General features: G+C 44.7%; 1 pseudogene; it reads left to right on the top strand.

The window, feature by feature from the left end:
• Positions 1-7,689: 7,689 nt before the first annotated feature.
• LOC146207242 (uncharacterized) lies at positions 7,690-9,136 on the top strand (annotated as a pseudogene).
• The last annotated feature ends 5,938 nt before the right edge of the window (positions 9,137-15,074 follow it).

The raw sequence follows: 15,074 nt of genomic DNA on the forward strand, positions 1-15,074 counted from the left end.
AATTTAAATTCAGGATGACACCAAAGCTGTAGACGCGATAGCACCTTTAACACCGCGCTTTCATTCCGCTAATGTTTGCTGTTAAGATACGCAGAGTTTGGCAATGTGATTAACGCCTTTATCCAATATAGTCAATCATTGTCAATATTTCATGTACCGTTTCTGCAGTTTCGACCACTGCCGCTATGTCGCAGGGGGTACGGGCCTGTCACGTTGCCCATAGGGAATTTTTTTTTCTCCATCCCATCTTGTGCTTTGTGAACATGAAGCAAACAGAAAGAAATGAAATTATTTGTTTGTACTGTTTTCCTGGTTATTTTAACAAAACATTCCGAATAGTGAAATGTTTCAAACCATAGTTTTTTTTAAAAAGCTCCTGAAGTTAAAATGGAAATAATGATGTGGCAAAAGTTACACGCCAAGAGCACCACAGTGTTCCTGTTCCGTCAGTAAATATCTCAATACCTTCGCATCCTTTCTGATTGCATGTCATTTCCGATTCACGCAGCCTTCTGCAGAGCGCTCTTAGGGGACAGGTATGCGGTGCTCGCATCGCGTCGCTCGCACCAAAGAAATTGTTAATGTCTCAGATTACTGCAACATTCTTTGCATGCTGGATGCGAGAGCAGTCGAGAAAAATTAAAATCTCAATGCCAACGCATTTGACGGTACCCACATGTCTCGAAGAAATGCTCTGACTCCGAATTCCAGAAATACTTCTTGAACAACTACATATTTCACAAATACAAAAATACAAAAATCAGTAAGATACGAGAATGGCTCGCACATTCGTGGCGCTTCATTGGTACCGAATAAGAGGCAACCGTGATCACAAATTTAAGTTTTTATTACCGAACATGAGGACGCTGAAAAGGTGGTGTTATAATTTGGATGCATTAAGAAAACACAAATGTGGACCAGCTGAATAAAACGGATGGATTAACGCAAATTCGATGGCAGAAATTATCCGGCGCCCTCCACTACGGCTTCGCCTATAGCCTTAGCCGCTTTAGGACCTTAAACCCCATAACCTAAAACCTAACTAAACCCTTTTCAAACTTTACGTTTTGCCTTTGGTCTCAATTTGCAAGCATTTAACACTGAGGTGAGGATTAGTTAAATCCTTTCAGAAATAAACTCATCCTCATCACCATCATCAGCCGGACTACACCCATTGCAGGGCGAAGGCCTCTCCTATATTCCTCCAATTAATCCAGTTCTGTGCTAGCTGCATCCACTTGACCCCTGCGAACTTTTTAACCTCATCCGCCGACCTAACTTTCTGCCGCCCCTGCTACGCTTTCCCTCCCTTGGAATCCAGTTTGTTACCCTAAACGACCATCGGTTATCCTCTCTTCGAATTACATGTCCTGCCCATGCCCATTTCTTCTTCTTGATTTCTGCTAGAATGTCAGTAACTTGAGTTTTATGCCCGCTCTGCACGCTTCCTAATAAACTACAGATATGTAAACAACACAGACATAAACAACAACAGAAATTAACTACAGATATATAAACAACACGAAAAAAAATACAAATATTCAAGGGAATTAACCCCCACCCCTTCCATCAAAACTGTTGTACTTGAGTACACCAGGCAACTTTTCTTGCTCAGATAATGTCAAATGCGAAAAGCACAGTCTTTGCTTTTCAAATTAACAGTTAAAATGCATCCATACAACAGCCAGGGATGACGCCAAAAGAGCACGCAGTTCGCAACAAAAATCTAGGCTGCAGGTAGAACTTAACAAAATGCGACTGTGCCTACCGTTCTGCTAACAGTCCGCTCTCTTCTTGTCATATACTCCAAACAGAAAGTTTAAAATTGCCCATTTTCTCTTTTTTTTTCCTTTCTTCATTCAACCAGAAAAGCAAGGGTGAATTCTGAGCAGAATTAAACATCGCCTGTTCGCCCTTTCGCCGCTAGTTCTGGTAGTATACTCTTGAAACTAAGTTTTCGTTGAGTAAACAAGGAAGACAGCAGTTGTATAAAGGAACATTTGTAGGAAAAAAGGTTAGGACTCGGGACGTGCAAGTTTTTCTGAAAAGGCAAAAGAGGAAAGAAAAAGGGTAAGGCTCGGAAGGTGCACACTGAAGAGAAGCAGAGATCACCTGCAAGTCCCGAAAGGGTGCTGTAGACCCAAGCCAAGGACTGACGGAGAGAAAGCACTGAAAGCAAGCGTGAACTAAAGAAGCAAGAAGGAAAAAGAGCGAGTCACTTGAGGTAATGAAGGCTCCGTGTAGGACCTTCGATCGAAGGATGCGCGCTCGGGTTGGCGCTATCCTGGCCGGACAAGCGCTTCGATCGCCATCGGATATCGATGCGAGCCGAGAAACTCTGTTAAGACGCCGTGTGGAGACTCTGTGTACCTGGGCACCTGGCGGTCGTCGCTCGGGCTGCCAGCGTCGAACAACTCCAGTCCTCCTCCGACCTCGCCACGGTGCCGCAGTGCGACCGGTATTTTGAACTGAGGGTAGCGCAATAATGGGTAAAACCAAGGGTAAAGAAACCTGCCACATGCTGGCTACGCTACATCGAGCAATGATAATGATTAGTAGTTTTATTGCAATATATATATATATATATATATATATATATATATATATATATATATATATATATATATATATATATATATATATATATATATATATATATATATATATTTGTTGTTCTTTAACTTTTTAAAAACATTCAATGTTGTCTGGCACAATACACATTTCGTTTTACATGCTTCTAAAGCTTTGGCGTCCTCATATCTGTTTTAGTTCCGCCTGTTTAAAGGCCAATGTGGCAGCACGCGAGCCATTATTGGCGAAATAAGTCAAACTTGTTTCTGCCGTACAATCAGTTGTCTTTGCTTGTTTTCACCTTTGGTCGCAGACGGCGGCAGTTCTATGACAACGTAATTGTTGGAATTATTAAGAAGCAAAAGTACTGAACTATTTTCGAGGTTTACAGGGCCTCAATATCCTCTACTGTGGCAACACAACACGCCAACTTAACGAACGATTGATGACGCTTGCAGTCGAACGGTTGTGCTGCAGATACAACTTTTTGGATTTGCACATTCAGTGGAATAAAAAGCAGCAGCTATGACCGAAGGCACTGCTGAAACGCGAGGTAACAAATTAAAACACAGTAAAGCTCAATGTAAATACACATGAAACTTCTAGCATCGACAAACAATTTTGTTTGCGGGAAGCTTTACCTTCTTAGCTAGCCTTCGACCCTATTGACGGTTTCATCTGCTATTTTCCAAGACGACGACGATGATGATAATGATAATGATAATGATGGATTTTAAAGGAACAAGGTACCTTCCGCCGAAAATTACCAACGCACAAAGTGTGATCGGAGCCATTTGTCTAGCGTTTAAACCCAAATAAGACGAGCATTAAGGCAAGTGAAGGCATGTATCCATTGTATCACTACTGAAATCCTGCGTAACTTGGGATCGAACTCTTACGCCTGCCGTGTGTGAAGTGGATGGGTGAACCACTAGGTCCTCTTTGCCGCCATGCTTCCTTCGATTTCATCACAAAAAACACAGGATGTTACGTCACTCTGCGTTTTCTTATGAAAACAGAGAAAATTAGAAATGAAGCAGCCATTTGGAAGAAAACACCTGGAAAATAAAAAAATTCAAACTTAATACAGTGGTTCTTAACGAGCCATACAAGAAACATATTTCTGTTTGCTTAAAACGCAAACGTCTAATTTTGTTCCGAAAATTATGCGTGTCTCCTGCAGTGAATACTATTCTGACAACGAAATGAAATCGCTCACTTGATCTGGTAACCAAGGAGTTTCAGAAAATATCTAAGTGCGGAACTGTCGTGGTGCGCGTTTCAAATGCAATGTGTTTTCACTTCGCAAGCGTCAGTGTTATTCCCTGTTTCAAACAAACAAGGAAATGCGGGATCCAGGAATTGTTTCTGCGCGGATAACTGTGAGAAAGACTAAAACCACACGGAAGTTTGTAGAGTATGATAAAGTTCAGCAATGATCACTTTCATAAACCGACTAGAAGACCCAGGAGAAGGAGTCCATGGTTATAAATGACTACCCGGACTAAATTTAGCTCGGGCATTACAATACATCTTTTTATTGCTTTGCAGGTTCGATGAGAAATTAATATCTTTTTTTTTTACATCAGCATAAAATTTTGATTTCAAAGCAGCAGTAGGGCTGCTTTATATCAAGAGAATCCGGCAGTACCGGAAATGTCTCTAACAACTTTGTTCCTTTGAAAAAACAAATTGAAGCACTGACTTTGCATATATAGAGAAGCACCAGAAAATGAAGCAATCACAATCATTTACATTTGTTTTGTCTAATCATCGAGAGCGGTAGACTAATCTGAAATTTGTAAGTTGCAGTAATGCTCTTTTCTACCTAGTCCGTTTGCTATCTCCCAGGTGCACGACTTATTGTGTTAGCGTGGGAGATGTAAATGCATGAAGGCACAGGTTCTCAAAATCATCGCGGTCGGTAATGCAACGACGCAATCTATAGATGTAGTCATATTCAGTAGATCTCAGATGACACTGTCAGCTACTCTCGCTCATGTTTTTTTATCGCAGATTGGAGTCAATAGATAAAGACTTCGCCCGTCCGTGGCACTGATACATCGCAGGTTCTGGGCACGTGTTCAATTGCTATCGATGTTTGCGGGCCCAGAAATCAACATGACGCGACGCATAACAACCGTGTTGAAAAAGGGTGACTTGCATTCATTCCTGTCAGAAGTGGTTTTTTTTTTTCTTTAAATGCGACAGTTATCGTATCCAGAAAATCCGCCGTCGGCGTTGTAGCTAAAAATCATCGGCATCAATCTCTCAGGTGGCAGCTGACATGGCCAGGAACTGATTCTTCGATGGATTGTGCAACATAACGAGACCGCATGATACCAGAAAGTTGGGAAGGACCGCCAAATCAAGTTGCTCATTTAAGGTGTGGATGTTGATGTGATCTGGGTTCTGGGGCCTAGGCTTCACCACAGTGGGACCATGGGGAGCAGAGACGAAGGATCAGGAGCAGCCAGGGAGGAGAAGCAAAAAAGAACGTTTTATATACTTATTACGTGATGGGATATTTACAGGTAAGAGGATGAAAACGGAGTTCTCTGTGGATACAATTTCTACCGCTTAAATACGGTCGGTTGTCCCCACTTTCCTAGCTGGGGGAGCAAAGTTCAATCGGTGTAGTCCAATCAGTGGGGCACAAGAGATCGCTCGGTGTGCCGCCCACTGCCGAGGTTGGTGCTCAAACCTCCTCTCATATTTTTTGGTGGTGAGGGCAAACTTCTCTGGTGTCGATGGCGATATTGTGCTGGTGGTGGAGATCCTGCACCAAGGCGAAACAGCCCGCGAAGTCGCCCGCTGGCGGCGGTCATTTCCCTCGCGTAATTTCAAGAAGGTCACCCGCCTTCTTCGAGAATTCGGCGAGCGGTTTCAAGACTGCTCGGTGACGCGCCTCCAACACAAGGACACGTTCCCTGCTTTCACCGCCCGTCTCAGTCCCGAAGGAAAAGGGAGAAAGGGAAGGGGGGGGGGGGGGGGGGGCGCCGCAGCAGTAGACAAAGGGTCACTTCCCCGTCGGCGCCGCCGCTTCGATGCCTTTGGCAGCGGTCGCTCACCTGTGTCCGCTAGACTCGTTTCTGTCTTCAGCTGGTAGAGGCTGCGCGAACCTAGGCCAGAATCCCGGTCACAACAATGTGGAATAAGAACCAGCCTCCCAGTGCTCTTGGGTCAGGCGCACTACCCCTATGCAACGCAGGCACGTTCGTAAGGCTTGATTAAAGCGGGGCTTTATATGTCGGGGGGTAGCCTACGCTAAGTGTACGCCATAATTTTTTTTTACATGCACTAAACACATTTCTCACTCGAGACAAAGGGAAAATGCTGACATTAACATGTTATGCAGATTAGAATGATAAAAGCATAGAAAGCAAAATTATGTTTTGTTTTTGTTTTTATGGCTAGAACAAGATCTCAACGCAAAAACATAACGTTGCGTTCCCTGTTTTATTCCGTTTAACCATGTGTTAACTTGCTTCAAGCAATGTTTTAATCAAAGCAAACTGCATCTGAGCTGCTTTTTATTCAGTTATAATATCACTCTTTTTTCTTCTTGCAGTAACACTTGCCAATCACAACAGCACTAGGGATTCACATCTGTAAAATGGCGAGCAACCTTCGCTATTGTGTGGCTTCTTTCACAACGAAGAATATTGAACAGAATTCCCGCACTCTTTGAATTACGAAGTGCAGAATCATTAGTTAACTACTTCAAGCCCGTCTTCCCACTGTCGCTCTCGACAGTCTCGTAGTGATTAATGCACCAACCCAACATAACCACACTCGGCTCATATTAAGATAAATGTACAAACTAAGCCGATTAATTGGTAATTTATATTCTCCCGTCTTTCACAGTTTTTAGCAGCTGAATATACCTTGTCGGGCCTTCGGCCCTATGTTGCGGCACCGCGATCACTTAAAACGCGCGCCAAGAGCACATGCGCGAGAGAGCAAATCCGCGCGTTGGAACAACGCCACCTAGAGGAAATGCTTCCATGCCGGGGAGCTCCCGTGGCCACGTGACCATACGTCATCGTTGTAGGGCCGTCTTCGGCGCGGCGACTGCAGTGGCATGTTTGAACGCCCACGTGGTCGCTGAAAAACGTGGTCGTTTGCTCGAATCTTTATTTCTGTGCGTGAACTGGCAACGGCTACTGATTTTGGTGTTTATCGCTTGTTATGTGTGCCGAACAGGGCTGTGCTGATGTAGAACCAACTGCGAAATGCCTGGGAAGTGTTGCGTGCCGCGGTGTAATGGCAATTGCAAGACAGGCCCCAAAGTGCACGTCTTCTCGTTCCCTAAACCCGACGAAGCAAAAAAAGCCTGGATACATGCAATTCTACGCGAAAACCTGGTCATTTCAGCAAACTCTTGGGTGAGACTGTTTTGCTGCTTATTATTTTCCCAGCAAGTTGCTTCTACCCTTCGGGTTGCAAGCTTTGCTTACAACTTCTTTGTGGCACGTAAAGGATAAATGCGCCACGCATAGCTCGCGATGTCAAGTAGCCGTACTTATGTTAGGATATATTTATTTCGTTTAGGTCTGCGAACGTCACTTTAAAGCCGAAGATATCGTTCGAGAAGCAAACTATATTGACCAAGCCACCGGCCACAGAGTGACCGCGTCGCTCTCGCGTTTGCGACTTCGAACTCAGGCCATACCGACGGTTTTCCCCGATTGCCCATGCTACCTGTCCAGAGTAGGCACTATACGAGAGAACCCAGAGAGCAAGCGAATGCGCTTTGACGCCGCTGCCCTTGAGAAAGTGCTCGCGGAGTCCATTATCCCTGCCCAGAATGAGGACGAAGCAAACAAGCTTTGTGATTTGAAAGCTTTGGTGAAGCAGCTGACATTTTGGCATGTCATCGAGTGCAATGAACTCGTCATTTCGGCTCACGTTTGTAACGATGAGGCTTCTTGGATTAAATACTCTGTTGTTATAAAAACCGACTGTAAACGTCGTAAAAGCACCAGTGAAGCTGCTCGGATCCAAAGTGCTAGTTCCGTTGGCGGTCGACAGCAAACGACGACTGCTGGATTTTCTTGAGGGAGTCGAGGATTTTGACAGTGGAATGATTTCAAGTTCTGAAAGCTCAGACATGGACATCTGCGAGACTGTCGCTTCTCTTCTGAGCGAAATATCCGACCATTCAACTGCTTACCGAGCAAGTGCAGCTATTGTCAACAAACATGGTTTACTGCTGCATACTTTTTACAATATCGCCTCACGCGTACAAATACATGCGAAGTCACAAGAGCATCATCATGTCACACCCAAGGATTATTCGATAAATATGTTCATCACTCGGGGTGAGCCCTCAATTAGGGCAGCAAGAGGCACATTCCTCCGCTACATCGCCAAGAAGATATCCGACTTGAATGGAGTGATTCGAGTGATTGGAGCCAAACACAATTTAAAACACCACGAAGAAACTACCAGTTCTACAGATATATTAGTAAAATGGTCGCAAGTTGTCAACGTCAAAACTTCTCTCTGAGACTAAGAGGTGTATATCAAAAACCCGTCCACCTTTCTCCATTCGACTCGAGGCTTTCCTTTTTGAGCGATTTCTTGGACTGGTTGCAGGAATGGAAGGAAAGGAGGGCGGACGCCTGTACACTGTCTTATAAAACTCATGGCGCTTTGACCCAGACGACTCAAGCATTTTGTGAGATTGTAAGATACTGTTTTGAGGAGTTCAGTATGTCCTTTGTGCTCCTTGGGAAGTTGCAGACCGACTTTCTAGAAGACCGCTATGGATGCTACAGACGACTGGTTGGTTCGCAATATCATTTGTCTGTAAGGCAAATCTATGAATGTGAGAACAAGTTGCGGCTAGAGAGCACACTTCCACAAATGAGCGCGGTATCTGCAACTGACAATGAGAAAAATCAAAATTGGGAAGAGCTTCAAATGCAAGCAGCCGTGCCAAGCAGAAAATTCAACATTGTTGTGACCAAACAGGCGCGGTCAAAATTGAAGGATGCAATTCCAGGCATTGCATGTGTGGCTGCTTACTCGGTGCACATTGCTCCGAAGAGGTTGAAATGCGACAAATACAAGGAGATCTTGACAGTTGACAAGACTGTCACTGTTTCGCCTGACAATCACATGTACAGTCTTGTCAAAGAAATCTGCAGGGTAGGCTGGTTTACCCAGCAATGCCAGCTTTGAATGCTGTGGCTCACTATTGCGTTGTGGTGGAAGAGTTGTCCAAGCGAGCAGAATTTCTAAAGGTCCGAAACCAGCGCCAAGTCGCTGCGGAACTCACACTCCAACTGCTCAGCGATGAGGAGCCTTCAGACTTCGACGTCTGAGAACAGGGATACACGAGTGAGAAAGTGCTGAAATATGTATTGTGGTGCAGCACAAACATTCTCAAAAATTTCTGCCGAGGATTTAATGACAAAGTGTCTGACCCGGACAAGAAGAGTAAGAAGCGGAAGCTGCAAACTGACCAATAAATGAGTAAAACGCCGATGCGTATAGAAAACACATGGCTCTCTGCTGTGTTAAATTGCCCGAGTTTAGGCAGATTACTGCATGCGTAGCCGAAAAAAAAAAAAATTGGCTGAGCGCTCTATTATGCGGATTGGGCTGAGGCGCTCCTTCACTTGCGCCGGACGGCGGCCCCGTCCGGCCTACGTCACGCAGGCAGCCCCCCGGCCTTGAGCCAGTCTAGGTGGCGTTGGTTGGAAGCCAGGATAGTGGTTGTCTGATAAGAAGGCAGCGGGACTGGGGGGAAGGGTTTTTTCTTCGTCCGGTGGGGACAGCGTTGTGCAAGGCGGACGTCGTGGAGCGTTTTTTTGTTGTTGCTGTGTTTGGACGTGGATTCTGGACGTTCGGCGCCTGGTTACCGTGTTGTTCCTTTCAACTTTTCTGTTTGGTGAAAAATGTTCACTTCACCTATCCGCGGTTTTATTTGCTTTTGTTTGTCGCTTCAGGAGCGAGTTGGTTGTTCTTTTGGTGACTGCCGAAAGTAAAAGCGGTTCACACAAATTGGTCTGTTCACCCTCCTCCTTTCCGGGGTGAAGGCGGTGGCCTTCAAGCTGAAAGCCACAGCCTTCACCCCCTGAAAGGGGGAGGGTGAACTGAAAAAATCGCGCTCTCTTAGGTGCTTTCGGCCTCTAGGCTGAAATCACGCAGCCGTCTATACACGGCGGCGTTCTTTCTCAAGGTTTCCGCTTCTGAGCAGTAATCTAGAATAGAGCAGTTTCCAATAAACACACGCCGATAGTTTCGTTTCATTGTTGATGGCCTCTTTAGTACCAATAATTTGTTTTTGTGTTTTATTCTTCGCATACCGCTAAGCTGTCATTCACTTCAACACTAACCGGCGCATTATGTCTTCATATCCTATCGGACAAATTTACTGCGTACAGCCATGGGAGGCACCTTTCGCAAAAAAAAAAAAAAAAAGCAATTATTAATATAAAGTCGTCAGCATGAGCCTACTTTGTATTCCTGACGGGGAAACGGCTGTCCAGATTTTTTCTCGTCATTTGCATAAAAAGGCTGTTATATGCACCCCAATTTCCGCCTTTCTTCATTAAAACTACCTCCATCGATTCGTACTATCCTCCGCGTTTCTAAGAAAAAAATCTCCTCTGAGGAGAGATGCATTAACAGGAAGGCTTACGTCTAGAAAGCAGCATAAACGGAATATTTAGAAAAATCGCTTTCTCTCTCTTCCTTAATCTAGTTGTTTTTGAGTGGTTAATGTCTCAATGTGCCAAGAAAACAACATGGAGTTGGGATAGCATCAAAATTTTAAAAAATCAACTTCTGTCCACCTTTCATAAGCCCTCAGCGAAGACAACAGCAAAATGTGGCTGCAATGATTTCTTCCGCAAGAATCGATTAGTTCGTGACCAGGAGCACTTTATCATCAAATTCCTCGGTTCCTTCTACAGAAATAGAACTCGGCAGCCTGCTCTGAGCAGTGTCATACGCGAGCACTAGCGCACACTCGGAAGTGGATGTGTGTGTATATGTGGGTGGAAGTGTGCGCAAGGCATTGGGACCAACCGTGAAAGCGGCCTCGGAACAAGGTACAATCCTTTCATACCCCCGTTTTTTTTTTTTAGTTTTTTTCCCCTCTTCTTCCTGTCTCGCCGTTCTTTTGACGATCTCCCTCCCGATTTCATCAACTCCTCTTGTATCTTGATTTTTTGTTTCATTTTTGCTTCCTTTGGGTCGGCGCGCACACTTTGGCTGCTTTTGCTTCTCATCCAACCATTTACATGTCATCTCGCAGTCGCTCCATTTCCTCCAGAAACGTTTCTTCTACGTTCGCCACTCTGTGCATTTTCCGTCTTTCGCGCACGCTTTATTGATCATAGAATCCCGTCTTCGCTCTCTCGTTCGTATTCACTGGATAGTACTTGTTTCTTTCGTCTTCGCTCACTGCTGCTGCTTCTGTGCACGGAAGCCGAGAAGCTCCGAAAGTGGATCGAACGGTGCGTTTCCGACCGAAACAACCTTCTTCCGCCCAGGCGGAAAAGAAAACGCGAAATAATTTTTTCTTCTTACATTTATCCTCCGTTTTTCTACTCGTGTACATCTGCGAATGCATATTTGATAAAGGTCTCCGCCGCGACAGGACCCGTCACAATTTGATTACGATCTGGAGCCAATGCTATCTCGCTGCTTCGGATCGCTGCTCTCTCGGCTTCGCGTACAGGCATCCTAGCACATTTTATTCTGGTACTTTCATTTTCGATATTTTGTATTTATCCTGTAGCTTTTGAGCTTGTGTGCCTTGATATATTCTTATTTATATTTCAGTCTATTATTATGGATTCGCAGTGTTCTGCTCTATCCGCCTAGTAGCTCTCTAGATCACTCAGTTTATTTTTTTATTCTTTGGGCGCATTAGTCAATGTAATCTGAATGAATGAAGAGTACTATGGTCCGGAGAGAACCGCGACCTTTGCCCCTATGGTGCTTGGCCCAGAAACGTTCTACTTTCGTCTGACTATATTTATGAGTTCATTCGTAGTTATTTTAGTTACCTTTTATCGCTTGTATTTACGTCTTGACATCGACGGCGTCTCCAGATCTTTACACTGCCTCCACTCTTTCCAACCTGCCATATTCAGAGAAGAGCCCGCTGCAAAGCTTCAGTGTACCTTGAATCGCAGTTGCTGCATTTTCCATGAACTGCCTGCCGGTGCTTCCATCACCCTGCCTCGTGTCTGCACTCTGTCAGACCTTTAGCTGCGTTCAAGCGCCCCCGCACATGCTTAGATCCAGCAGAAGAAACAGTGACTGAAACAAGCTCCGCAAATCTTTCAGACAGGTCTGATCGAAAGCCGGCGCGTGCGAAGGGAGTGCACTTATTATCAGGGAAGGCCTCGCGTATCTCTCCCGAGACATGGAAGCTATCGAGACCGGGATCCTGGGCCGGACTACGAAACTAATCCAGAAGCCGGAGGAAGCTCGGCAGCACCGTAATGCACGCCTGCATAAGTAAAAAGCTTCTTGCTTTTTATTTTTTTGTCACCGCTTGTACGCGGGTATGCTCTTGTTAAAGGTTGGGTTCCATGTCGGTGCCTATGCGCATGGAGAACGAAACGTGTTCGTTGAGGTATGCTTTGACACTTTGTCAAGGTGCCCTACGTAACAAGGCCTTGCCTGCTCGCAAATGCAATCAGCAGACAGGGGGAAGTGACAGGTGATGGTCGTGTACGTTGTCGAGACAGCCCAAAAAAGCAAATAGCCAGCACTCTTTCTGTTTGTCGTTCTTTTTTTTTGTATGGCGCCTTAGAGATTTCTAAAACTAGCCCCTGTAATGATTTCATATAGACGGATAAGAAAACACTGTAAAGAACAGTATTCGTACAGTTTCTGGTTGTGTTCCCAATGGCTGACATCAAGAACTGTTTTTTTCTTTAAGTATCAAATGCAAACGCTCGCTTCATATCTCATTCCATATCACCCGGAGAATTACAGCTTATTTGATTGCAAGGAGACGAAAATATATTGGGAAAGATAAACAGCAAAGTCGCAGCCAGCAAGACAGCCGAGTTCAATCTTCTTTCGGCAGCCTCTTCACGTCTCCGCAAAAGTGCCAGGCTCCCCAGAATGCTTCTGGCGAAATCAACTTATGATGCGCCACCACTGATAGTAAAGAAAACATAAAGCAAAAAGTCGAAGACATAGCTTCTTCCTCGGGTTGGTTCAGAAAAGCTTTTTGGGTGTGTAGCGTTGTTTTGGTGAACCGCAGTCGTAACGCGCGGTCGCTCACCCGATGTAAGTAAGCTGCAGCCATCCTGCCCCTAAGCCGTGAAAGTTATGTTTCAACGAAGCTCTTTTGCGGTTAGGCAATGTGTTGCTCACAGTGGGGCATTTTCATTCCCGGCGGAAATTTTACAGCTGCATCCTATTGAAGCTAGGGCTTGAGGCTCCGTAAAGACGCGTTGGAAAAGTAGCTGCCTTTTTACTGCTGAGAACCGTAAGCGAATAGCGAGTGGCATAACTGAGACGACATGGGAGCACAAACTCGCGTAAAAATGCCTTCAATCTTGCGAAAGCCGAGAAACAGATAACAGCGTAAGTAGTGCGCCATGCTAAAAGAACCGAAGGCTCTTCGGTGCCCCAAATCAACTAACCAATGCAGCGCAGCAAACGAAGGTTGTGTTACCTAATATATTTACAAGGTGTAATACGAACTGATATAATATCAACCTTGAAACTCAAACTTCATATACTACATCGCTACAGATAAGTAACATAATCTTCTCGAGAGTATCAAAAGGCCTGACAGGCTGCGGTTATTTTCTGGTCCGCTGCATTTCTGCGACCCGCAATACGCCTCCCACACGCTGTGGATTGAAACAGGCCTCCATCACCGTAAGATAAATCAACCACGCATTCTGTCCGCACACGCGAAATGAAGCGGCACCAGGCAGCCGCTCACCGCGATGCGGTCTGGTAATCCATCTGGATGGGTGGCACAAACCGGCGCTCATAAGGGTCGGTGCGATCATTTTTCTCTTGTCGCAACGCGTTTGCCTGGCTTCGTCTCGTATGCGTGCCGCTCGGGTCTACCACCAGACGCCGCCCCCTTTCCACCTGCCTCCAACTCCTACCGCACGACCTCGCCTACGAGATCGACTGCGCGGCACGCGGGGAACACTCCATCACCTCCTGCATTCGGGAATCGGCGCTGGGAAAGTGCACTCCACCCTTGTAACAGCGTTACAAATTCGAATAGAGTTATCCTTCCACGCTTCTATTTTTGCTGTTCGTCGTTTTTCCGTGAATTCGATCTCAAGCGAGCGATATTTTTTTTTTTCCCATCTTCCTGCCGTTTTTTGGTGCTGTTTTGTCTGGACGTTGTTCGCCTATGCGTTTTTTGCTATACTGAATTGCTCGTGGGAAAGTTTCTCGCAGTCAATGTTTTACCGCTCCTGTCAAGTTTCGCTTCGAGGAAGATGCGTCGGTTGTTTCCTACGTTGAATGAAATTAGTGCGAGGCGCATGATACTGTGAATAATTTGATGAAGTGAGACTAGGTATTTAACCTTTTCGAACAAAACGTGATGCATTCTAGCAACACAATGGCCCAAATGCCTGAAGTAAACGTCAGTAAAGATGCCAGCTTTCTCTGGATTGCCTTATTATGACTTGCAAGTGGAGCAGCACCACTCATCTTTTTTTTTTTTTTTTTGCTTGTAGACTATCTGCAAGACATCCAAATTTCTTTTGAGCTCTGCTTAAAAATACATGGAGCATCCTACTGCGTGCAGTAGCATCACTTCACTGCTGCTCATTCAGCCATTTGCGTGCGCAGATGACACTGTGCCGCCTCATTGATCACGTTCCGATTTCAGGAATGCTTAAGGCTTGAGTCACATGACATACGTTGAAATGAAAAAATCTTCAGAGAAATGAAACAAAATACAAATGACATTTTTTTTCTCACAAAACGCCTACGACAGTGCCTGTACTGCTTTTGCTGCGCTGCTGCCTGCCATTCAAGTCGTCAAGCTAAAGAAACAGAAGCTTAGGATTACGGTGCGGGGTATGCTTGTAGCCTTAAGTTCTAACAGGCATATACGTATGTTGATATAGTACCGATATTGATTTATGTATTTGCTATATATATATATATATATATATATATATATATATATATATATATATATATATATATATATATATATATATATATATATATATACTCAATGCTACCTTGAAGAAGGACGGTCCACCGTCCGAAACTGTTGGAATAAAATAGATAATCGGGAAAGTTGTGTGACACCCTGTTTGAATTTAACTCTGGCCCATTAGTAACAAGCAATCCATGTCTATATATATATATATATATATATATATATATATATATATATATATATATATATATATATATATATATTGTAAAACAGGTATTTTGATACGCTCAGCGCCTGATGCTCTGAAGAGAACGTCAGCCATGTTCAACGCGCGTGACGGTCAGGAAAGAAAGTGCAACGACTGATCGCA

Source organism: Amblyomma maculatum, chromosome 1 (assembly GCF_055883805.1).
Source record: "Amblyomma maculatum isolate TAMU_Amacu chromosome 1, ASM5588380v1, whole genome shotgun sequence".
In the NCBI taxonomy this organism is placed as follows: Eukaryota; Metazoa; Arthropoda; class Arachnida; order Ixodida; family Ixodidae; genus Amblyomma; species Amblyomma maculatum.